General features: G+C 45.1%; 1 long non-coding RNA gene across 1 annotated transcript; it reads right to left on the bottom strand.

Annotated features, from left to right (window-relative positions):
* Positions 1–4280: 4280 nt before the first annotated feature.
* Positions 4281–11859, bottom strand: LOC140605524 (uncharacterized). The gene is made up of 3 exons (XR_012008177.1): positions 11610–11859; positions 10695–10757; positions 4281–5836 (listed from the first exon to the last, which is right to left on the bottom strand). It is a non-coding gene; the product is annotated as an uncharacterized lncRNA (long non-coding RNA).
* Between the last annotated feature and the right edge of the window lie 13903 nt (positions 11860–25762).

Here is a 25762-nt window from a genome sequence, read left to right as displayed (position 1 = left end):
CAGTGAGGTGGGATGGGGGTGCGCATGGGCTCCGGGGCAGATTATCTCTCCATGAGAACTCTGAAATCCTGTCCTAGCAGCACTTACCAAATTGTTGGGTGTGTGTGTGTGAGTGTGTGTGTGAGTGTGTAAGAGTGCTTGGCCAGGTTCTTACAAACTTCAGACCCTCTCTAGGCCCTCCTGGCCTTTCACACCATAATAAATCCTCAGTGTATGGAAACGTGCTACACAGAGGCACACACGGCAAAGTACTTATCTTGGCAATGACACCAAACTTGCCAGGCTCCCCTCCTCGGGCAAGGAGTCAGAGGGACACCTGGGCCTTCTGGTCACTCGCTCTGCTTTGATGTTCTACTTTTTCTTTCTCGGGAGTGGCACGTTTGGTTTATTTGTACAGACTTGCTTATACTTCGACATTCTCCAAGTGAGACAGCAAGAATAATGGGTAACAAAGTTGGCGGAGCTATCACTTCTTTGAGCACTTGCCTTGTGCTGAGCACTCTCCTGAGGCTCTGCCAACACCTCTTACTCCGTGACAAAGCCCCCGGTCCACCCAAGGCCACACAGGGCGTTGGGGTGAGGAGCCTGGCCGCTCGTGGACTCTAGGCACAGGGCTGGGCCACCACTCTGTGGGCAGTCCACAGCCACGTCGATGTTATGAAATTGCCACATGTTTGGTGCATTGGTCAGAAATCGGTATGTTTGTTTTTATGGCAGGATCTCGGGCACCCAGTGGCAGGGATTTTTTGAAATATGCTTAGGTTCAGACCCACAGGCCCATTTTTCTTCCTTATCTAAGTGCTGGTGGATAATAGGAGCTATATTATTGCTATAATGGGCTCTTGAATTGAGCCTCTGGAGAGGCGCCAGAACCGAGTTTGGACACAGCAAAGGCCTGGTTGGAAAGAGTTGCGTGGGGAGCTGGAGGCTCATCAGTCTTGGAGCTGCCTTTTGGCAGGCCCACGGACCCTCGCTTCCCTTTAATGCAGTCAAGGCCACTGAACCCAGGCCCAGATGGCCTCCCTCCATATGCTATGGTGTTCCAGCCTGTAATTATTAATTACTATGATTAAAGCAATATCTATTATTTATTGAGCACCTAGTCAGTGCCAGGGACAGCCCAAGCTACTTTACACATGCTCTTTCAGTAATCATCGCATGACACCACCCTGTAGAAACCCTTGTTATCTCTGCTTTCAGATAAACTAAGGTTTTGAAAGTATAAATAACTTTCTCAAGGTTGGTTGTAAGGGTCTACCCAAACCTACGGCCTCTGCAAATTCTACCAAACTCAAATGCCTGCTCTTCTCAGGTCTCCAGCTTCCTTCCCAGTACTCTCTCCATTCCCTGAACTTCTCTCCCATGGCCTAAACTCCCTCTGCAGTGACACATTTCCAAACGCAATGAGTATGGAACTCAGCCCCCATGCTGCTTTTGCTGTGGTATCCTTTTCTGACCCAGTGTCTGGTGTGAACAGAAAAAGAATCATTGCATTATGATAGGACAGGAGGGGCTCGTGGCCATGCTTGGCCTCTGTGTCTGTGGAGTGTTCGTGGCAGGCTTTCCCCAGGAAATGGAGGGATGCCTTCTATTCCAACATATAGGACTCATTAACAGGTCCCCTTGGCCTTCAAGAAGCCATGAAACATTCTGAGGTTTCTAGACCCTGTAGCTCCCAGGACTCTGGTCTGCATCTCCCAGGAGCCCTTGAGGCTGCTTCTGGGTGTCTGCTGGCCCCTTCACGCAGCACTGAGTCTGGGGTCTCAGGATCTTCTCTATCTCAGGATCTATCTCAGGATCTTCTCTATCAGGGCTTGCCCTTTTGGAGAAAGTAGCACGAAGTCATGCCCTGCATTTATTTTGCAGCCCTTCTCAGTGTGGTACGTCCTTGAACCCAAGCATTTTCATGTAAAGAGGACTTTGATGAACTGCCCTATTTCAAAGACACAGGGAGGTTCTTTAGCTTGCAGGAAGTAGAATCCCTGTCTGTGCGGTGCTGGCTTTCGCCCCTGGGAACCAGCAAGTGAGATGAATTAGAAGCCTAGAGCAAAATATTTGGTTTCATGCAATTTAGTTCCTTTCTGCTACTTGCTTAAAATTCTGTGGAACAATTAAATCTTAAAAGTGTCTTGTGAATGCCTTGGGCTCCCTTCTTCAGGTTTATTGATTGTATTTGATATCACTCACAAGAGCATGATTTTTTTTTTTTTTTTTGACATTTAATACCACTTGGTTGGAACCCAGAAAGAGAAAGTCCACAAAATAAGAGAGCTATGGCAGTAGGCTCCGCGGGAGATCTCACCTCATTCTATCAGCCTTTCCTAGGTTGCCTTTGAATTGAGGACTTCAGCTGGGCCCAGTGAGGAAATAGTTATGAATGGAGGCTTGGCATTCCTGCCTTTGTGGTGTAGATTGTCACTGGAAATAAAGCAGAGAATCTCCCAGGTAAAGAGGGTTAAGGATCCTCTAAGAAAACAGATAAATAGAGAAAAAAAAAAAAAAAAAAGAAAAAGAAAAAGAAAAGAAAACAGATAAATACAAACATAAACAGATGGATGGAAGGATCCTCTCCCTCCCACCACCCCAGCAGAGTGACTGGATGGCAGATTTACCTGCAACACACCTTGCATTGGACTTGCAACTTTTTGTATCAGGCAATCAAACCCAGTGTCTTAACTCTAGGTGATTCAGGAGTCAAGGAGTCACCAAAGGTTTAAAACCACCATATACAAGTACTTACACCATTTTTGCCTGACCTACACTTGGCCAGTGCTTCACTCGTTCTTCTCCGAGATGCTTAAGCTGAATGAATTCACAGCCTCAGTGAGCTGATTCAGCTGGGACTGGTGCCTGGACTTTTTTTATTTTTTAAATTCAGGTGAAAAATCTATCTTAGAATCCTAAGACATACAAGCTGCCTCCTGTCTATCCTGGAAGATAGGATACCTTCCCACTCCATTTCAGCATGGAGGTGTCACTAGAAGCTTAAAACACGTGGCCTCTGCAAAGATGGAAATGAATATTTCTCAGCAAAAGAGGAAATGAGGGGGCGAAAAGTGGGGGAAGAGGCAGGGTTGCGCTGTGCTTTGATGGCCTTGTATTTTCAAGCCCTGAGAAAGAAGGATTTGGGCTGTAGCACTCAATACAGAGCAGCGATCTGTGGTCGGAGGAATGCGGCACATCTGCCTTTTATAGGTTTGGAATGAAAAATGTTTTTAATTAAGGAGTGGAATTGGGGCTTTTAGTCTTGCTACATGCTATGTACCTGTCAAACCTGCTGGATGGGAATCCAGTTCTGACCTCTCACCCCCACCTACTTTAACCAAACGATCCCTGTGAGCGCTGGGAGAAATGGTGAGCACCTGAGAAAGTCTGAAGGGCCGTTTCCAGGGTCAGGCTCATCCTGGAGGATGCACCCCGATGCGATGCGAGAACCCTCTCCTGGCTCAGCACGAGTGACTTGCAACACGATTCCAACCGCCTGGCTCTGGAAGGAAGGCTGGGTCCGTGTCACTGTTGGCTGTGGGCCGAGACCCAGAGCCAGGAAGGCGTAGGGACCCAGTGAAGCCAGAAAAACAAAGAGGAGAAATAATGACAATAAAAACCTAGAAATACAACATTTTTAAAGCAAGGCAGACCAAGAAAGGTCATGCTGTGTTGCAATACTCTTTGTTTGAAACAAGCCCCTTGCTGCCCCAGCCCCACCCCCCCCGCCCCCGCCCCACGGAAAGAAATCTCTGTAAGGGGAAGGAAAATCATTTTGTTGAGGTGACAGCTCTGTTGGAGACACTAGGAGGCAGCGAGGCTTGGTAGCATCTTTTATGACATTTCCGGAGCCAGCAAAGGGAAGGAGCTCCAGGAAAGCAGCCACCGTTCTTTCGTGGCCATACACTGGGTGGTTACCTGAGCTTAGTTTCTCACCCCTTCACCCTTTTCTGTTTGTTTCAAATCCCTGTCAGCTATCAGGTGCTTCCATGTGAGGTATGACTCCTCCCATAAATATTGGAAGGAGCCTCCTGGGAATTCAGTCAAGGGCGAGCAATGCTTTTGGATAGTTTGAGTCATGCCTCCGAGGGGAGAATGGGCCACGTCTCCACGCTCTTCCAGATCCCTTTGGTTTCCTTTTGTTTGACTCACCTTCCTTCCTTTCCTGCCTTGTGAAATGCTATTGGAATCCTTGAAGATCCAAGGAAGCCTGCATTATTAATTCCTTTCCAGGCCCTAACTATTCACTCTTGCCCCTTCATAGGTTAATAGAAGTCGAAAAAAAATATTTTGATAGGACATCAAGCATCTATATACTGCATTTACCATGCCCCCCCCACCCCGGCCTTCTGATGTTCTAATTCAATTTTAGGAGAAGTTCATCAGAGCCGAACTATTCTCTCTGTCCCCGCTCTGTGTCTCTGCTGCGCTGGCTCCTGGCACAGGTGTTTCACCCACACATTGGTTCTAGCTCTGGGTATAGTTCAAACAATACCTCCTGGGGAATGGTTCTCCTCTTGCTAGGCAGAAATAATTGCTCCTCTGTTGTGCTCCCACTCCTCCCTTCACTTGTCGTCTACCCTGCAGACACGTGAGGAGGGTGTACTCTTAGCACATTGTATCTCACTTAGCTCCTTATGTGCCTGTTTGTCTGTCTTCCCTGACCAGCCAGCTGCTCCAGGGCGAGGATGCCACCATGCTTCTCTGGGTCTCTGCTGCTTCACCCAGTTTCTGACCCCTGGAAAAGGTGTGAAGTTGCTGAGTTCAGAGTAGAGGAATGAAAACTACAGAAGATTTTTGGAGTCTTGATGGAGTCTTGTTTGTTGTTTGTTTTCTTTTTTTTTTAGACTGAGAGCACAAGCGGGGTTGGGGTGGGGCAGAGAGAGGTGGGGAGACAGAGAGAGAGAATCTTAAGCAGGCTCCCTGCTCAGTGCAGTGCCAGATGTGGGGCTTGATCCCAGGACCCTCAGATTATGACCTGAGCCAAAACCAAGAGTCTGATGCTTAACCGACTGAGCCACCCACGTGCCCGGGAAAGTAATTCTTGCTCATAGACTGAAGACCTTCTGTGGATCCTCCATCACCATCGAAGGCAAGGACAGGAGTGACGGATCAAAAATATACCCTGATATAAATTATGTATATACATCTTATCTTTGATAAGATACATGAAATTTACCCCCATGGTAAACTGTTCACAATTCAGAAAGTGACTGAACACATTAAATTGTATTGGTTTCATTTCAGTTATTAGACTTAGTGCGTTGTTTTTATGATTATGGACAGGAAATTGTGACTGGTTTTTATCGTATTTAGTGTCAGGCATTGCATCATAGCCAGCAGAAATAACTGCTAACATTTATTGAGCCCTTGCTATGTGCCAGCCATTCTTTTAAGCACTTTACATATATTAACTTATTTACTTGAAACAACAAAACTATATGCAGCTCAAACATGATCTATAATTGATGCTATTATCTTGCATGGCTGCAAATAAAAATTTCATAATATCCTATAAGCATATGGATAGCAATACAGTTGGGAATCTGAATAGAAGACACTGAACTCTTGTGATTTAGTGAGAGTGTTTATCTAATCCACACAATCATGAATTCAGTTTGATGGCTTAAGAAACAAATGCTGACATTTGGACTCATAAACATTATAACTTGGGGGAAAAATGGGGTCTAATGTCATCACTATGGTGTCAGAGTGCTGGCCAGAGTATCAGCGAGCAAGCAGGAGAGAGATGAGGGGCCCATCCTTTGTGTTCCACACATTCTTGTTGGGAGGGAGCTGTGTCAGATCCCGTTGATTCATCTGGCTCCACGATGCTGGTGGGTCTGTGTGTCTGAAGGACAAGAGAAGGGATGGCTTAGGGGAACTTCCTTCACTGAATTCCTAGGATAGGTGTTCATTTTGCCCCTTGCCATTATTGAGCAGTGATCATTCTTGCTATTAAGTCAAAACATAGGGTTTGAAGAAGTCCTAGATCAAAGAGGCTGTGGTGCCTCACTTTCTGTTCTTGTACCAAATTAATTTTTGGCCATATTGAGTAAAAAAGGAGGTTGCCTTTGCGCTCTGCACAAAACAGGGCCTTGATATGTGTTTGTTGAGTGAAGCACCAGATTTCTCTCTAGCCTACCCTGGCACTGTGATAGCAGGTTGCTAGCTTATTATGCTAGGTTCACACCCTATTAGTATTTATTTTAGTTAATATAATGCAATTAGAGTGTCATCGTATCAGTAGCTTTCAGATCATGTAAAAAAAAGTTATTGAAATGCCAGTGCTAATGTAAAGTGATGGAAAGTAGTGAATGGTTGAAATGCTTGAGTTGAGGGAGGCATGAAAAGAAAGTTGGGGAGTGGGTAGAGTGGGAGAATCAGATCTTTGGTTTCTTCTGAGATTCCTGTTTCAGTGCTTGTGGACTCAAGGCAGCTTGCCCCTGGGTTCTCTTCCTTATGGGGCTGTGATCCTTTTACTGTTTCTTGAGATGAAGTTCTCTGCTGAGATGTGTCCAAAAAGGTGGTCTTGAGGTCCATAATGCTCAGAAGATGGAGATGGAGCTCTAATTCCAACTTTGCTTAAGTGTCTGTGTGACTTGGGTCAGCCTTCTGCCTTCTCTGGGCCCTTAGTCCTTACCTGTAAAACAAGGAGGGTGGCCTGGCTCATAATGAGGTCCCTTGGTGTAGTAATACCATGATTTAATGACATGATGACTTCTCAGAGCCCCAGCTGAGCTGTGAGGCATGTGAGCCGAACCCATTTTTCTTTTTCTTTTTCTTTTTTTTTTTTCCTGCCTTGGAGCAACCCCAAAGCCACCAAGTGGATGTGCAAACAGTTGAGACCATTCATTGCTTTGCAGCCATGTTCTTCCAGGGCTTCTAGGACTTGGGTGGGCAAGTGTAGGCAAATATTTGCCTCAGAGCATATTAAACCTTCATGAGGCCTAGGTCTCACATTCTTTAGCTATTTCCCCAGCTGCTTGGCTGATTCTTCTTTTTCCCACCTGTGAAGGGGGCAGATGGGTGATTTGGGCAGGTAGAAAGTTCTGGAAATGAAGCCAAGTGAAGAGGAAAAAGTAGTCTAAGAGCCAGATACTGTTGCCCAATAGTGCTTTCGATTGCAAGGCCCCAAGACATCCCAGTGGTGGCTCCAGCTTTGGCTCCCTCATGGAAGGGTGTGGTGCTATCTTTAGGCCCTTGCCCAACTTTTGGCCTCTTTGGTGTCACTGAAGCACTGCCACCAGAAGCTCATTGCTTGGGGTTTGTTAGGTATGGTGCAACTCTGAAGAAATAATTAACACTTATTTCTGAAGAGAAGCTTCCAGCCAGATCTGCACTTGTGGTGGCGCATACATCTCGCAAAGAATTGTTATTTAAGCAATAATCCTTGAGAAATTGGTCGTTACCCACATTAAACGACTCAGCCCATTGCCAAGGATGGTTAACGCTCTAATAAACTGGTCATTAACTGCAGTAACAATGAATTTCGAGGGGATTATTGCTATTATAAACCTTAATCAATGGTTTATAACAGCAATAATGTGGTCCTTTCTCTTAATGGTAAGTAGGGCAGCTTGTGCCATCGCCTTGAAAATGTTTTTGTGGTGGCTGATAAGTCAGAGGGGAGGCCTTCCAAGTGCCACCCACTCTTTGGAAACACACCCTGGAAGGAGAAAGACACGTCAGGGGCTTCTGATCCCCCGCGCTTTGTCCTCCCAGGATCAGTGTGGCACAAGGAGCAGTGTGTGTGTGTGTGTGTGTGTGTGTGTGTGTGCACACGCGTGCGCGTGTGTAGGATTCTCTTCCAACCCCGTGGTCCTCCCCCATTACAAATCCGGCGAAGGACTGGGCATGGGGACTCCTGGATGTGCCTGGCCAGCATGAGACTCAGGACTGAGGACGCAATTCAGTGTGGGCCTCCTCATGAGTGGGGAATAATAAGCAAGAAGTGGCCATCTACTTAGTGAGATGGAGTCTGCTGTAGGTTCGGCTCTGTCACTATCTTGGGATGTGGCACCAGATAAATCACATCACTTTTATAATGCTTTAAAAGATGGAGCTTGGAATCAATGACTTCTCAAGTCCCTTTTTTTCTTTTTCTTTTCTTTTTTTTTTTTTTAGAGATAGAGAGAGAGAGAGAGGCAGAGACATAGGCAGAGGGAGAAGCAGGCTCCATGCAGGGATCCTGATGTGGGACTCGATCCCGGGTCTCCAGGATAAGGCCCTGGGCTGAAGGTGGTGCTAAACCACTGAGCCCCCCAGGCTGCCCTCAAGTCCCTTTCTGATGTAATGTTCTGTGGCTCTTCTCATAATACTGACATTATATATTAGAATATCATTATAGAGTAATAATAATAATAATAATAATAATAAACTTACATGAGACTTGGTATTATTCTTAGCTGTCGGCATATATTGTGTCACTGAATTCTTACAACCCCACTTCTCCTCCAGAGGACCTCGAGGTAGAAGAAACTAAGAAACTTGTCTAAGCCACAACGCTAGGAATTTGGATACAGGGAGTCCAGAACCTGCATTCTTGCTCTTTTACCCTATACCCTCTCTCTAGAAGTCCCCCTTAGTTATTTAAGTTGATCCTAACATCCTTTGAAGTAGGCTGGTGAATGAAACAGCCAAGATTCCAAGAAATGAGGGGGCCTGTTCAGGTTGATGCAGTGGGGCTGAGTCCCACTCAGGCAGACCTTCTGCTTCTGGCTGTGTATGTGCTAGGAAGCTATGTAGACCAGGGCCTTCTCTCTCCAGTGTGTGGGCTGCACACATCCCAATGCCAGACTCCTTCCGGACTTCCTCTAACAAAAGGAAGGTGAAAATTCATATCCTCCTACATCACTGAAGCATGTTCCGGAGGCAAGTGGTCCAATCTATTTTCCTAGCATTGCTTAGAACACATAGGAAAATGGACATTGCAGTAGACTTTGGGAGGCAAGGGCATTTGAGTATTTTAAAATTTTTCTTTGTTATGGAAAATTGAACACATACACAGAAGGATAGTATAATGAACCCCCAAGTAACCATCACCAACTTTAGCAGTTATTAACTCATGGTCCATCTTGTTTCATCCAGCCAGCCCTCCCCCATCCCCTCCCATCTTAGATTATTTTCGAATAAATCACAGATGGCATACCATTTCATCGGTTATCACTTCAGTATGCATCTGTAACAATTAAGGATCCTTTACAAGAATAATTACAGTATTGCTATTCAACTGTAAAAATTAACAATAATTTCTTAATATCATCATCAAATACTGAGTCAGATTCCAAATTTCCCAGATTGTCTCATAAATGTATTTGGCTTTCCTGCTTGCTCCAGCTATTCACATACTCTGGAACCTAAGACAAATTCCTTCCCAATTTGTTTCCATTTGCTCATTTGCAGAATGGAAAATACAGTCAGCGCCCCTTCTCTTCTGTCACCGGTCACTGGGTGCTGGAAGCAAGGCCTCTGAAGTGCTAGTAGACTTTTCAGTGTAGTGTCTCTTAATAAGCCACACTGTCATGCCTAGTTCTCCTCTGCAGACCCCTGGGAGGAATCTTCGAGAAGCTGTCCCATAGCGTGCCCTTTTGAGTTTGACCTTTTTTTCGTCTGGCACACTCTAGAGAGCAGATTTGCTCTGGGAAACGGAAGGAAGGAGAGAGCAGAGCAATCTTTCAAGCCAGGCCTGCCTTCCTGCCAGGCGGCCTGTCTGCAGAGGGAAGAGGTACATATTAGTGACCTTTCTCCAGAAGAGGAACAGAGAGGCTGCTGGCTGTGTTTACACTATTAGGAAGGTGATGCTGCCTGCTTCAAGCTGGCCTTGGGGTAATCTGGCCATAGTGCATGAAACCATCCTATTCCGCTCTTTCCTTGGTCTTGGGGGCTATCACCCCAGCTCTGCTGTGGCCCCACTGGGACTCCATTTCCACATGACCAAAGTGGGAGGACGGGGCTGGATATGCCCTAGAAGGGTGTGAAGAAACGTCTGAGGGCTTTTTCAAACCGTATTTTCTTCTGGAATTTATATATGGCTGGGAGTGAAACGTCCTCCCTGTGTTTTGTCTCCCCACCACCCTACCTTTCCACTCACATTGAGTTTTAGATGAAGGGTTGGCCAAAGTGCTTGATGTGCTAACACCCTACAAAGCCAGGGTTTTGTCAAACTTAACAATGTGTTTCCTGTCGTGCAAGACTAAAGGGGCCCTGTCTGCTGGAGAGTTCTTGGGATGGTGACTGGAGCAAGAGGTGCCCCAAATGGCCTTTGGTGAGGTTCATTCTTTAAGATTTTTCCTCGCACTTCAAGTTCTTTTCTGTAAGATGTATTTAACCACAGGGACTGGTGCCTGGTGGGGGTAGAGGTTGTGAGGAGCTAATTCATAAACATGCCAGCCCATGGCATGGGATTAAGGATGCTTTAACAAGGAGAAAACCTACCAAATTCCTGTTGGCCTTTTTCTGGACTCTCAACTGGGCCATGGGCCAGGACAATTGCCTAGTTTCCTTGCAATTCTCTCAGCCATGGTGCAGCCCAACCCCACCCAGAGACTTATCCATCTGGGCATTGTGATGGATGCTCAGAAAAGGGTCCTTGCCTCTCGCAGATGGGAATCATGATGGGGTTTATTCAAGGCACACATCCAGTGCTTCTACCCTTGGCTGACTCTCCCTCCCAGCTCCTGGGCCTTGGCCAGTAGGGTCAGTCTTACCAGGCTGCTTCTCCAGGCATGCCCCCAGGTCACCAGCCTCCTTCTGCTTCCTTATCCCCAGCCCTTGTAGAGAGAGAAGCCGGTTAGGCCAGGGGTGGAGGATGGGGGTGTAAAGAGACGGATTTGGAATAAACTGAAAAGTTTACTCTGTGCAGCAGTGAAATAAAAAAGCTCATTCGGAAAGTTAATGATTTATTTTATAGTTTCATTATCAGGGTCACATTACTCAATAGCATTTCAAACATGTCATTTGTACAAACTATGGTAATTAAAATTTATAACATACTTCATCAGCAGCATATGAATCTTTTAGCCGGCACTCTGCTGTCATATAAACAGTGTAATTTCGGCTGCAATTCACCCTTTATTGGCTCTCATTTGTGATTTAACAGCCATCAATGACTGTGCTATAAAGAATAAATTAACCATCCGTAAACCTTACGATGACAGGGACAGTCAAATAGACTTAAGCGCCTTCCGCCCAGCTCTCGGAGCCAACAGAGAGCAGGTGAAGGCCAGGTACACACCAGGCCCTCTGCTCAAAGGACTTTACCCGCTCCTGCTCCCTCTTCTCACTGGGAAGGCTCCTGGCTGGCCCCGAGGTCCCTCTAGCTGCCACTGGCAAGAGTATCTCCTTTTCTGCTCCCAGGGTAGGGAGTGGAGGGAGAATCAACTCCTTCACGGACCCAGCTGGGATGTCTGTGCCCAGGGAGGGCCCTTTGCTATTACCTACCAATAACTGTCAAGTGTGAGCCTCTGGAAATGTGTGGAGGCACCGTTGGTTGATCTGGTGACCGGGTGGGGAAACCACAAGCATGCCCCAGTTGGTATCAAAGATTCTAAGTCCTGCAATAAGCCAGATCTGGAGTCCCCCACGTGCCTCTAGTACCCCCACTGGGCCACACTGAGTCCCACCTTTTCCTTCTGTCAGGAGGAAGCAGGCCAGGAGAGGGGCAATGACTGGCTGCAGGCTGAACCGGCTCTCAGGGCAGCGCAGAATGAGAATCTAGGACGAGCAGTCTGAAGGTGACGACTCCCAGGGCAGGTCTGGCTGGCTCGCAGGGAGTGACAGTCAGGATGGATTGGGAACATTGCTTCCCTGAGGGCCACACTCCCGGGCACCCCCTCGGGGAGGGTGGTCAGGACGCTCTGGCTGGGCCCCGTGGCTGACACTGTACACAGCTCATAAATGAAGTGGATTGGATTTGTTACTGAGACGTCTCCAAGGAGCCTGGGTCATGCAGGCCAATAAAATTGGCCTCATAAATTCATCCTGACATGCAGGATTACTCCAGCCTGCTGAGGTCACCTCCTGCCCTGATTTATTGCCAGCCTATGGGTTAATAATACTGTTTACTGAGTGTTCTCGTCTTGTTCCTCCACCTCCCCTCCCCTTCTTGGAGCAGATACTGATCAAAGAGTCCCTCTGGAGGGGTGTGGTGGATGAAAAGGGGGGGGGTGGATATGTGGGTGGGGTGTTTCATTCCATGCTGTTTTAAAGCAATATTTCTTTTTTTCCTTTTCTGAGAAGTTACCTTCAGCCGTTTCTGGCTAGGGCCCTGTTTGGAGTTGTACCTCAAAGAAGGTAGTTCAGGGACAGGTGGGTGCTCTCCCACTGTCCTATGCATACCTGTGACACCAGGTGAGAAGCCACTTTTCTGTCCCCCTTTGGCAGAGTTGTGGCCCTATTTCATGTGCTTGGCATGGGGAGTCTCTGCTTAGATATGGTTTTTTAAATTTATTTATTCCTGAGAGAGAGAGAGAGAGAGAGAGAGAGAGAAAGAGAGAGAGAGAAGAGAGACAAGCAGAAGGAGAAGCAGGTTCCATGCAAGGAACTCGACATGGGACTCGATCCTGGGACTCCAGGATCACAACCTGGGCCGAAGGCCGGCGCACTCGACCACTGAGCCACCCAGGTGTCTCTCTACTTAGATATGTTATCAGACTTAGGTTGATATGGAAAAGACAGTAGAGATCCTGCATCTCTCTGCAGGATGTGCTTTCTCTTCCAGTGACCGGAGGGTGTCGATGCTAACAATAGGGGAAATCCTCCCACGGATGGATTTGAAAAGCCCTCCTCACCTGCTATTCTCTCCTTTGCTTTTTACTGCTTACAAGCTTCCAGCATGTAATTCTGGGTTTGCTGGCTATGGTTTGAACCATCGAGAAAACAAACAACAACAACAGCAAACAGAAAAGAAAGTAAAGATGAGATCAGTTGCTCTTAAAATATTTCCCTATACACACAACAAGGAGGCTGCAAGACGGAGTCAGCCCTGAGTGTCCTCCTACCCTGGCTTAGCAACGCTTCTGAGGTTAAAACCCTGAAGAGACCTTCCTGGTGCTGAGTGCTCAAGAGCAGTCCTGGACTACCATACAACAGATAAACAATGAGGCTGGAGCAAGGATGACTTTCATCAGGAGTGAATGACCCAGGAAATTGGAGCGTGTGAGGACTCAGGGGCAGGACTCTTGGTGGGACATAGTACCTTTAAGTAAACTAGCACACAATAATTGAGCGTGAGTTTGAGGCCTCTGGAAGTCTCTGCCCTCGAGGTACTTAGAGTCTACTGATGGATCCGTGATTTTGGTGATAGAGGCCCAGAGAACTATAGTGAAAGAGGAGGAGAGAGGTGGTTCCAGCGGAGGCAGAGCTGGGCTGTGGTGTGGGGGTCGGACATTGGCTCATTCAGTCCTCAGACACCTCTGAAGTCCAGCTTCTAACCGGCTGCTCACCAGGCACCGGCTCCCTGCTGTCTGAAAACTTGTGTTGGCAGCTGCTCTGGGGCCCGATGACGGTGCAGGTCACAACCCGCCTCCATTCAAGTGACCTTTCTCTGCTCTGTCTCTCCAGTCACCCCCCCCCCCCCCCGGCCTTTTGGGCCTTCCTCCAGCCCTGTGGATGTGCCCTGAGAGAGCATTCAGAAGACAAAACCACTTTGGAGAACCCAGGCCTGCTTCCACGACTGGAAGGCTGAGCAGGGCTGGGATGGGAGGCCAAGCAGCTGTGGAAGGGATGCTGTTGCTATTGGGCCAAGGCGTCCCTGCACGGAGCACGATCCTGCCCTGCCACAGCCAGAGGGCCTGCCGCTTTGCTTCCCATAATCTGGCTGCCTGGTGGTTACAGGGCTTTGAATAGTTGTCTTTGGACACAGCCGGGCTCTGGTGGGGGCAGCAAGAAGAAAAAGTGAGGAGATTGGGGCTTTGTCACAGGGAGAGGGAGTCGGATGGATGGTGGCCATGGTGGCACCAGAGGCATGTGAGTCCTGTTGGTTGGCTTCCAGCCATTACCAACCCTCCCTCCTGCCCAGTAAGGCTCCTCCAAGCAGGGAAGAGGACAGATTCCCTGGTGACGTGATAGGTCCTTTCACAAATGCTGCCTCCTTTCTTGTCACAGCATCCCTGACCGGTGGGCATTATTAGCTCTTCTTCTTCTTCTTTTTTTAATCAGTGGGGAGATCCACTTGGAGATGCTAAGCAATGGGGTCAAAGTTGCTTATCTATTTAGTCATTTGGACACAGGCCTATCTGACCCTAAAGGGTATGCTCTTCAAAATCCCATCAGGCAGCTTTCTCAACCTCTCTGAGGAAGCTGACACTTGACATTAAGGTTGGGCCAATTTCAGAGCCAGCTGGTGGCAGAACTGGTCTTGAACCTGAGTCCTTTCCGTCTTCCTCTGCTGCTCTCCACCTGACCCACCAGAAGTCCATGGCAAGTAAACACTTGTCCTCCCCAGAACATTCACTCACTGGTAAATAAAAAGCTTTGGGGAATTGGGGACTTTGGAGAAGAGTAAATACTGCCACTGAGGAGAATATATATATATAATCAGATCAGAAACAAAGCTGGCTGTGGTCCTTGGGGCTGGTGGCCTGAATCCAGAATTGTTTCTGGGCACAGTGGTGCAGTAGCTGGAAGTACTTCAGTGCCTCATCTGTACCTTTCTCCCCTACAGCTTTGTCAAGAATTTTCACAGCCCTGCTTCTGGAGCCTGTTGCTGCCACAGCCGAGCCCCTGTGTTTGCCCAGGCCACATAACTATTCTCGTGTACCTCGTGGCCCATTGCAGACTCAGCAGTGGCTGGGTACAAAGGCTCTCCTTTTAACAAAACAAAATAAAGCAAAACAACCCCCCAAGATCCAGGGAAGTGGTTTGTTTAGGCTTAGCAGCAGGGCGGGTTTGGTGTTTCACACAATCACCTTCCATGAGTGAGCTGCTGGATGGTAGTCACTGCTTGGACTGTACGGCTCTAGACATGGTGGGGCAGGACAGGGAGATGGCAGGTGGGCAGGCCAGCCACATGGCACAGGCAGCAGGTTTGTCCTGGGCACTTCCACGTCTAGCATGGGGACCATCTGCCCTCTGGGCATGTGCTCCTGGGTGCTGGAAACCTCTCCTGGGTGAGGGGCACTCACGTGCTGAGAAAGGCAGGAGCCACACACATGGGGCCAGACCTGATCCTGTGCTCACTGCTGCCTGCGGGACCCAGAATAACTCCCTTCACCCTTCTCTCGCAGTTTTTCCACTGGCCAGTCCAGGGGCAGCACGGAGTGACAGGACTTTGCAAACGAAGCATCATCACGACACAGAAGGAAGGCACTGCTACTTTTGGAGACGGGGTTCCCCATCATGCTCAGCCTGACTTTGAGACATCCTCAAAGTTGTGCAACATGTATTTGTGCTTTTAACCACATGGTGTGAGGGGTGGAATTGTATGGCTCCCAAATCCATACGTGGAAATCCTAAACGATCCCCCCAACCACACCTTAGAATGTGACTATATTTGAAGATAGGGTCTTCAAAGAGGTCATGAAAATGATTGTTGGGGTGGGTCCCAATCCTGTATGACTGGTGTCCTTACCAAAGAGACACACACACAGAGGGAAGGCCAGGTGAGGACACGGGGAGAAGGCGGCCACCTACAAGCCCAGGAGAGAGCCCTCAGAAGAAATCTGACCTTCTGATACCTTCCAGCCCTCCAGAACCGGGAGGGAATAGATTTCGGTTGTTTAAACCACTCAGTCTGTGGTATGTTGTTATGGCAGCTGGAGCAAAGTAATGGACACAGCAAGATGATTTAATAGGCATCTTACAGAGACACTCTGGGGGAATCTCAGATCGCCCACTGAGAGAACCGGAGCTGACTGAAGGGACCATCCACCCAGGGTGTGGGCGCAGTATTGGCCTAAGGTGTGCACGGAATCCGAGGGCTAGGTGGACGATGATTGCATGGGTGTTGCCGGCGGTTTTCTGAGTACCTCCCGAGGAGGAGGGATTCTCCTTTATGCTCCTTTCTTTAATCCTCCTTTTAACCCTGTGGATTTGGGATCACAAATTCCAATTTATTGATGAGGACACTGAAGCCCGGAGGCTTATGTGACCTGACTCAAGCCACACTGCTAATTTCAGCAGAAGCAGGAGTTCTAGAGTTGCATTTCTTAAATGCTTTGCTTGGGACCAGCCCAGCAAATACAACTTGAGTCTTACAACCAGCTGCAGAGGTGACCTGCCGGCAGAACGATCTGGAAAAAATAAAGAAGGTGAGGGACAAGGCAGAATTTGAAAGCCTTTCCCTAATCAGGACAAATGGCTGCGAGGCTGAGGTTTGCACAGATAGCCTGCCACATCTCAGAACGCAGCTCTTGCCACAAGCCAATGCCTCGCTGGCTCTGAAATTTATGCTGGAATTTAGACAGAGAACACAAATCATCGTAATCTCCCGATGAAAGATCACTGTCTCTGCAAATGCATTACCTGCTTGGAAAGCGACATGTTAAAAAATACTGATAATATATGGGCACAGAGAGAGCGATTTCCATGCCTGGGCTCCTCCAGCTAAAATACGCACACCTGCACAAGAGGCGGCAGATGACAAAGTAAGTCACCGGGGCCCAGGAGCAGCTTCTGTGTCGGGGCTGTGGCTCTGACACTGCAAACAAAAGGCTCGGGAGCCTCTCCGCGGGGCTCCTCCCCTCCCCGACGTGGGCATCTTGGATGCAGGAGGCCCGAGTGGGGCACCGGATTCCCCCCTTCTCGCCCCCAGCATCAGGATGCCTTTGGCCTCTTCAGCAGGAGGGAAACATGCGAGCAGGAGTGACAGCGACCAAGGGGTCTTCTCGCCGGAGGAGGCTCCCAGGACGAGGAGGAGGGCCCAGGCATTCCCGTCTCCCTTTCACACCCTGACCCGCAGTCCACCCTCAGCGCTCCCCGAGTGCTCCCTCTGCGGGTCTCATCCTCCCAGAGACTAGATCAGAGCCGGGGCGGGCGGTGGGGGCGCCGACCCCTGCTTGGCTGCGAAGGCCGCCCTCCCGCCTCCCGCCTCCCGCCTCCCGCCTCCCCCTGCTCCGGCAGCTCCGAGGCGGCGAGACAGCAGCGAGGGGAGAGGGCGGGCTCGGAGCCAGACAGGCCGCCTTCCGTGCTCCGACTCCGCCTTGGCCGCCAATTGGCGGCGTGACCTTGGGCACGTCCCTTGGCTCCCGCTCCCTGAGCCTCAGGCTCTCCCCGCCCGGGCCACTTGGCTCTGGCCTCAAGGTTCCATCGGCCTGGGCGACGCCACCCGTGTCCCCCCGCAGCCCGCCGCGCGTGCCAAGGCCGCTTTCCTCCATGCCTCTGCTCGGGGACGAGCAATTCGGAGTCTAATGGGCCTGTGGAACAGGTGCATCCCTCTTGCCGTAAACATTACTGCATAAACAAAGTGAAAAGAACCCAAACCCAAGTACATTGTCCTAAAGGGGGAAATAATACTTCAAAATGGCCAGAATGTTTACCGACCCAGTGAAGGGGAAACGGCAACGCTGAGCTGAGAGTCGCGCTCCTCGTTTTGGGCTGGGGAGTGAGTCTCTGGCGGCCCGGGGGCGGGGGGCGGGGAGGGGGGGGCGCAGCTCCCAGGCCAGGGCCCGGCCTTCAGAGGGATGATGCAGGGGCAGAAAAGGGGGTGAAGGAGATCTTCTCGACCATTTTGCTTTCTTTGACAGAAATGAAACGGAACCTGAGAAATACTGCCTGCAGGGAGGCCAGCTTGGAGGTATCTGTGTTTGCAGCAAAGGAGGGATGGCTGTCAGGAGACAAGTCTTGTGGGGTCTCTAACAGGCCTGTTTGGAGGACCTGACTGGTGAGGGCCTGGAACGCACGGATGCGGGATCGGTGTCTGCCCGAGTGGTCTGGCCTTTCCAAGAGTAATTCTGCCTCTAATGAAGCTGAGCAACAGGTGCGCAGTGCACCTGCCCCTCCCCCTTCCCAGAGCCCACTTCCCATCTACCATCATTCTCCAAAATGCTTTCTGGCTCCATAAAACCGAAGGCATTTTGCACATAAAGCCAAATACCTTTTGAGCGGTGGCCTTCTTGCTATGAGTTAATAAGAGAATTAACGAGCACGGCCTCCACACGGCTAGTCTCCCTAGATAGCTGTGACTGGGTGGAAGAGTGGTCCCTCTTGGGTTATCTTTCGTGTCTTTCAGATCTGGTCCCTTTTCATCTTACTTTTTCCATCTGTGGAATGACAAACTCTTCAAACAGGCATGTGGATACTGGAATTCCTTCCGTGTGCTGGGTAAGGCTTATAAGCAAGCAGGGAAGAGAGAAGAAAGCAAGAAGAGGTGTGGATAAAGACAGTGAAAGAAAAGTGGAGGGGGAAAGGGAGTATATAATATATACTATTATTATAGTAAATAATACTGAATTGCATATTTGGAAGTTGCTAAGACAGTGGATCTCTAAGAGATGGCATGGCCAGGACTACATTTTGAACAGGTGTGAGATAACACACATACAAATGTAACACTTATTCATTCATCTAAAAGTACTTATTGAGGGCTTTTGTGTGTGTGTGTCAGCCACAATAAGTAAATAAATATAAGCAAACAAAAATAGATGTATCTTTGCCCTTGTGGGGTGTATTTGAAAGAATCACAAAAATCATGTAAAGATTAGAGTTGTAGAAAGGCTAAGGAGTGTTACCTCATCCTAGGAAAGCATAATATAGTAGCATTTGATCAAATTAGGGAAATCAGAGAAGACTTTCCTGAGGAAGTGATACTTGAGGTGAGATCTGAAGGATGAATAGGAATTCACCAGATGAAGTGGAAAAGGAGGATGAGCATCCCAGCTGGGCAGGGAAGCATGTGTAAAGGTCTGGGGCCTGAGGACGTATTTATAATAGACATAAACCACAAAAAGCTGGAATGAAGAGTATGAAAGGGCTCTTACAAATCAATTAGAAGGACACAAAGCAATCTCCTGAAAATAGGCAAAAGACACAAAAAAAGAATTGCTTAGGGAAGAAAACTTATTTGGCTGATGAACACACATAGAGAAGTTCAGATAATTAGTGATCAGGGATCTACAGATACCCTTTTACACCATTGACTGGCAAAGATTAAAAGGCTGACAACTTATATGCAGAGCCAAAACAAAAACAAAAACAAAAACAAAAAACCCCTTTCAAACCAAGCTCACAGATACAGAGAACAAATTGGTGGTTCTGGGGGAGTGAAATTGGTGAAAGGAGTCAAAAGGCACAAACTTCTATCTAGAAAATCAGTAAGTCCTAGGATGTAATATATAGCACAGTGACTTATAGTAAATAATACTGTATTGCATATTTGGAAGTTGCTAAGAGAGTGGATCTTAAAAGATCTCATCACATGTACAAAAATTCTATAACTATGTGGGGATGACAAATGCTAACTAGACTTATTGTGGTGATCATTTCACCATATATACAAATATTGAATCATAATACTGTACTCCAGAAACTACTCTAATATTATAAGTCAAGTATACTTCAATAAAAGATAAACAGCTGACAATACCAAGTGTTGCAGAGAATATGGAACAATAAGATCTTTTAGACATTTCTGGCAGGAGTGTAAACCAGGGCAAACACATTGGCAGTCAGCTTCCAATAACTTCCTAAAGCCCAGCACTCATATACATTGGAATACACAGCAAGAAATGTACCAAGGGGCATGTACAAGAATGTTCATAGCAGTACTGTTCATAATCAAAAACCAAACAAACCAGGAAGCAGTGTGATCGGTGATCAACAGGAGAGTGAATAAATAAACTATAGTATGTCCATACAAGAGAATATTACGCTAGTCGAAACAGACTAACTACTATGACATGCCACAATATGGATAAACTTAGTAACGTGACGTTAGTGATGTAATGTTAAATAAAAAACAAGTTCCCAAATAATACAGTATGAATTATTATAAAACAAAAACAGCTAAAATTATTTTTAGAAATGTACATTATATTTTATACACGCACATACACATACTCTATAAACAGCAAGACATGGGCATGATAAACACAAGATTCAGGATGATGGTTGGTAACTAGGCTGATGAGATGCGAAGTCATCAGATAGTTTGCCATTGATCATTTGCTTTTGTTTTGGTCAGTGGGATTATGAGTGTTTGTTATATTGCAAAACATTACTTACCAACTTAAGGAAATAAGTAAGTAAATAAGCCAAGCCATGTATGAGCAATGATGACAGTGAGTCATTAAGTAAAGATTATGACTGATACAATTCTGCTTCTCTGAGATTAGAAAAAAAAGTCTTGCATTTGGGGAAGGGATTGTTTTTCCAGAGACTGAGAAAAAGCCAAATGCCTGGGTGGCAGAAAGAGGTGGTGTGTGAGGTGACTGTGTGTGTGTGTGTGTGTGTGTGTGTGTGTGTGTGTGTAAGGCTCAGGGAAGAGGTGGGGGTAGACCATGTAGGCTCTCATAGGTCCTGTCAATGACTTGGATTTCGTGGGGTGGTATTATGACATGATATTTATATTTCAAAAGTCTCATTCTGGCTGCATCATGGATATTTTATTAGTAGTGGTCAGAGAGAATATGGGGAAGGCTGGTTAGGGGGCTGTATTAACACTCTAGGTGAGAGGTGATGGTAGCAAGGATTAAGATGACATAATGAGAGAAGTAGATAAATTTAAATAATAGTAAAAATTGATAATTTTGAATTGAATATGGGGCATGAGGGAGAGGAAAGAGTCAATGACAATGCTTCTGTTTATTTGTGAAGTAGGTAGATGGTGGACTATTTACTGAGAACAGTTGGGAAGAAAGTGAGTTTGGTTTTGACTGTGTTGAATTTGGATGTTTTTGAGACATCCTGATGGGCAGCTGGATAGTGGGCTCCATAGCTTCCATGGAATCTGAGTTAGCTGGGGGTGTATAAGGAAGTCATGAATATGTTGATGGTGATTAAAGTTGTGGAAGTTGGTGAGATTACTTAGAAAGAAACAGTGAAGTGAGAAGAAAGCTGTAAGTCAATGAAATTAAGGCAGGCCATGCATATCCTATGATAAAAGTGTACCATGAATCAAGGATAATGATTAATCTAGGTTAAAAAAGTTAAGGTCTAGCATTTGGAGAGATCTTGACTTTTCCAGAAGGGAAAAAAAGCCAGCACAATGGAGGTACAGAGGGGTGTGGGTGGTGGGAGGTGAAGTGGAGTGCAGAAGGAGCTAGAGGATAGATCACTCAGCATCTCATGGAGTGTGTTCAGGATTTGGTCTTTATTCTGGAAATGTTAAGAAAACCTTAAAACTTAAAAATTTTTTTGATTTTAAAAATTTGTTTATTTTTCCTTAAAAATCAATATAATTTGATTATATGCCTTATTAAGGTACATTATAATTTACATACAATAAGATTTTGTGTCTTATTTACTTATTTATTTGCACCCACTCTAAGTCGAAGTGTATATTCCCATGAAACCTCTACCACAGTCAAGGTATAGAGTATTTCTATCACCCCCTACTCCACCAATTTCTCTTGTGCACCATTTGGAATCACTGATGCGCTTCCCCCATACTAGCCCCAGGTAACTACTGGTCTATATATTTTCTGTTACTAAGCACCAGGTTTGCTTTTTCTAGAATTCATGTAAATGAAATCATGCAGTGTGTTCTTTTGTATATGGCTTTGTTCACTTATCAAAATGTTTTTTGGATTCATCCACACTATTGCCAGTATCAGAAGTTCATTCTTTTTATTGCAAGTATTCCATTGTATGGATTCATCATAGGTAAGGTTGATTCCATTGTATGGATCAACACTTACCTGTTGTTGGACATTTGCATTTTTTCCAGGATTTGCCATTATGTAGAAAGCTGCTATTAATTTTCATGTACAAGTCTTCATGTGAACATATGTCTTCATTTATCTTGGATACATACCTAGGACTGAGATTTCTGGGTGCTAGGGTAAATGTGAACTTTACAAGAAACTGTCAAAAATTTTCCAGAGTAGTTACATAATTTTTTACCTCCATCGGCAATGTAAGAGATTTTCAGTTGCCACATGTCCTTGCCAATTCTTGACACTGTCTATCTTCTGAATTTTAGCCTTTCTCTTGGTGTGACGTGGTATGTGTTAGCAGTTTTACTTTGTATTGCTCTGATGACTAATGATGTGAAGTGTCTGCTCAACCATTCAGTCCATTATTTCATTGACTTTTCTGTCTTTTTAATTATTGAGTCATAAAAGTTCTATATGTATTTTACCCAAGAATCCTGTCACGTGCATCTATGGTTTTCTTCCAATCTGTGGCTAGTATCTTTTCATTTTTATTTTCTTAAAGATTATTTATTTATTTACTTGAGAGAGAGAGAGAGAGAGAGAGAGAATGTGCACAAGCAAGGGAAGCAGCAGACAGAAGGATAGGGAGAAGCAGACTCTCCTGCTGAGCAGGGAGCCCAAGATGGGGCTCTCATGACCTGAGCCGAAGGTGGATACTCAACTGACTGAGCCACCCAGGCACCCTCCCCCCCCCATTTTTATTTTTTAAACAGAGTTCATTTAAGGACAGAAATTTGTGAAGTAATGAAATTCAATTAAAATATTTTCCTAGAAGCTTTGTAGTTTTAGCTTTTACATTTAGGTTTATGATACATGTTGGGTTAAGGTTTGAGAGTGGCGTGAGGTCATGGTTGACGTTCACTAAAAAAAAAAAAGGATATTTAGTTGTTCTAGCACCACTGTTGAGAAAACTATCCTTTCCACCTAGATCATATTTCTATCTGTGTCAAAAATTAATTGAGCATATATGGATGGATCTATTTCTGTATTCTCTATTCTTTACCATTGATCTACATGTATATCAATATCATAGATCACACTGTTTAGATTACTGCAGTTTTATAAATTTAGAAATCAGATAGCATAAGTCTTCTAAATATTTTATTTTTTGAAAAACTGTTTCAGTTATTCCAGGTCCTTTGAATTTTCATACATTTTTTGACATCTAAAAATTTTTATTATTTTTTAAATTTTCTAATTTTTAAATTAAAAAAATTGTAAAGCACACATTACACAACACTTACCACCATAATCATCTTTCCTTTTCACTTATTTTTTTATTTATTTTTTTATTTTTTTATTTTTTTTTTTAAATTTTATTTATTTATGATAGTCACATAGAGAGAGAGAGAGAGAGGCAGAGACACAGGCAGAGGGAGAAGCAGGCTCCATGCACCGGGAGCCCGATGTGGGATTCGATCCCGGGTCTCCAGGATCGCGCCCTGGGCCAAAGGCAGGCGCCAAACCGCTGCGCCACCCAGGGATCCCGATTTTTTTAAATTCAAGTATAATTAACACGCAGTGTTCTAATAGTTGCAGGAGTAAACTGTAGTGATTTAATAATTTTGTATATTACTCAGTGCTCATCATAAGAAGTGTACTCTTAATTCTCTTCACCTATTTCATCCATCCCCCAACCCACTTTTGTAGATAAATTAGGGAGGAAATTCAAATCTTCACAACACTGAATCATTCAATGAATAAACATCATATGTTTTTACACTGATATAGGTCTCCTTTACTTCAGTCATGTTTTATAATTTTCAGCATATAGGACCACACAAACTTTGCTAAATTTATCCCTACATATCTCATATTTTTATGCTTATGTGACTGGTGTTTTAAAATTTCAATTTCATGTGTCCTTGTTACCATAAAATGTACAATTGGCATTTTTGTATGTTGACTTTGTTTCCTGTGACTTTATTAAATTAATATATTATTAGTTAATAATTTGAAACATTTTGAACAATTTGTTTGAATATGAACATTTCATCTGGGCTGCCAAATCACTGACATAAAGTCATTCAGAATATTTTCCCGTCCTTTTAATGTCTGTAGGATTTGTAGTGATGTCCTATTTTTCTACAGTTCATATTTGTTACTTGTGTCTTTCATATTACCCCCATTTCTTTGTCTCTAGTTTTTATTAATTAGATTGTGTTACATTTTATGTTGTTTTCTTTGTATTTATCCTGCTCTGGATTCATTAAGCTTTTTGGATTTGTGGGTTCATAGTTTTTATTAAACTTGGAAAAAAATTGACCATATTTCTTTGTTTCTTCTACTCTCCACGTTATTCTAGGACTCTAATTATCTAGTGACTGCTTAGTATTATTCATTAGATCATTGAAGCTCTGTTCATTTCTTTCCAGCCTTTATTTTTATTTTCTCTACCCTTTAGTTTGGATAGTTTCTATTGCTATTTTTAAAGTTCACTGATCTTTTATTCTGTGGTATCTAATCTACTGTGTAATTGCCAGTGCAATATTTTTATTTAGAGTAACATATTTTTCAATTATGTGAGTTACATTTCATTCTTTTAAAACATTTCCTTTTGTCCTCCTTGAGTTTATATATTTCTTTAAAATGTTGTACATAGTTATATAGCTATTTAAAAATCTTTGTCAGCTTGTTTTACCATCTCTGTTTTTTTCTGGATTTTTTAATGTTCTTATTTTTCTCCTAAATATTATTCTCATATATAATTCTTGATTGGATGCTGGGTATTTAGGATATAATGTCAAGTTTCTGGATTTTGTTGTTATCATTTGAAAAGTTTTGGCTTGCAGTTAAATTTCTTATAAATCAGCTCATTCCATTAAAATTTATTTTTAAGCTTTGTTAGATTAGGTATAGAGTAGCCTTAAATATAGGGCTAGTATATTTGTGTTTATATGGTGTGACCTTCTTGGAATCTCTGCTGGGTGCCTGAGTATTCAACAAGGTCTTACCAGTCTGGTTGATTAGAATTTGAGCATAGCTCAGCCTTTTTTGAGCTCTGGGGATTGTTTAGCTTAGAGCCTCACCTTAGTATCCAGCCAAAAACTCAAGGGGATCTCTTTCCATGTGTATCTCCCTCTTCTCTGATAGTTTGTCCTGTGAATTCAAGTCATGTTTGCTTCTTCAACTTTGATTTCTATCTCATCAACTCAGCGAATCCAGTTTTCTGCTATTATTTTTCTTCCCTTTAATGGAATTCAGAAGTTACTTTCTTTCAAAAGTTGGGATGATTATAGGCTTACCTTGTTTGTTTCTCTTATCTCAGAGATTGTGATTCTATGCTGTCTACTTTCAGATGTCTGACATTAGTTCTAAATTCAGTGTTTCCAATTTTCTAGTTGTTTATTGCAGGTGGGCTCTAGTAAACTCAACATGGTTAGAAGCAGAAGGCAGGTTTTTTTAGAGTTCTGAGACAACATAGTAGAATCTGAGCCTATGAAGGAGGCTGAGGAGCAGCCAGACAGAAAGGCAGAAATGTGGAAGAGTTTTGTATTATGGAAACCAAGAAAGGAAAGCACTTTGTTTTGTTGTTTTAGAGAGAGAGAAAGAGCATGGAGGAGGGGCAAAGGGAAAGGGAGAGAGAGAATCTTAAGTAGACTACACACCCAGCACAGAGCCCATCATGGTGCTTGATCTCATGACCCTGATTCATTACCTGAGCTGAAATCAAGAGTCGAATATGTAACTGACTGAGCCACCCAGGTGCCCCAGGAAAGACATTTAAGAAGAGAAGAGTATACAACTATGTGGAATACTTTGAGGGTGTCAGATAAAATTTAGATGAAAAAGTAGCCTTGAATCCAGTAACCTGGAAACCACTGGTAGATTCATAGAGATTTGTTTCCAAGGAATGGATTGGAAACTAGACTGGTAGACTGAGGGAATGAGGAGTAGGTTAGTTTATTGGCTAAAGTATTACTAGCTGTTGCAACAAATAAAATCCAAAACTTCAACACCTTCAC

This window comes from Canis lupus, chromosome 15 (genome assembly GCF_048164855.1).
Source record: "Canis lupus baileyi chromosome 15, mCanLup2.hap1, whole genome shotgun sequence".
NCBI classification, from domain to species: Eukaryota; Metazoa; Chordata; class Mammalia; order Carnivora; family Canidae; genus Canis; species Canis lupus.
This window is presented reverse-complemented; position numbering and strand designations above follow the sequence as displayed.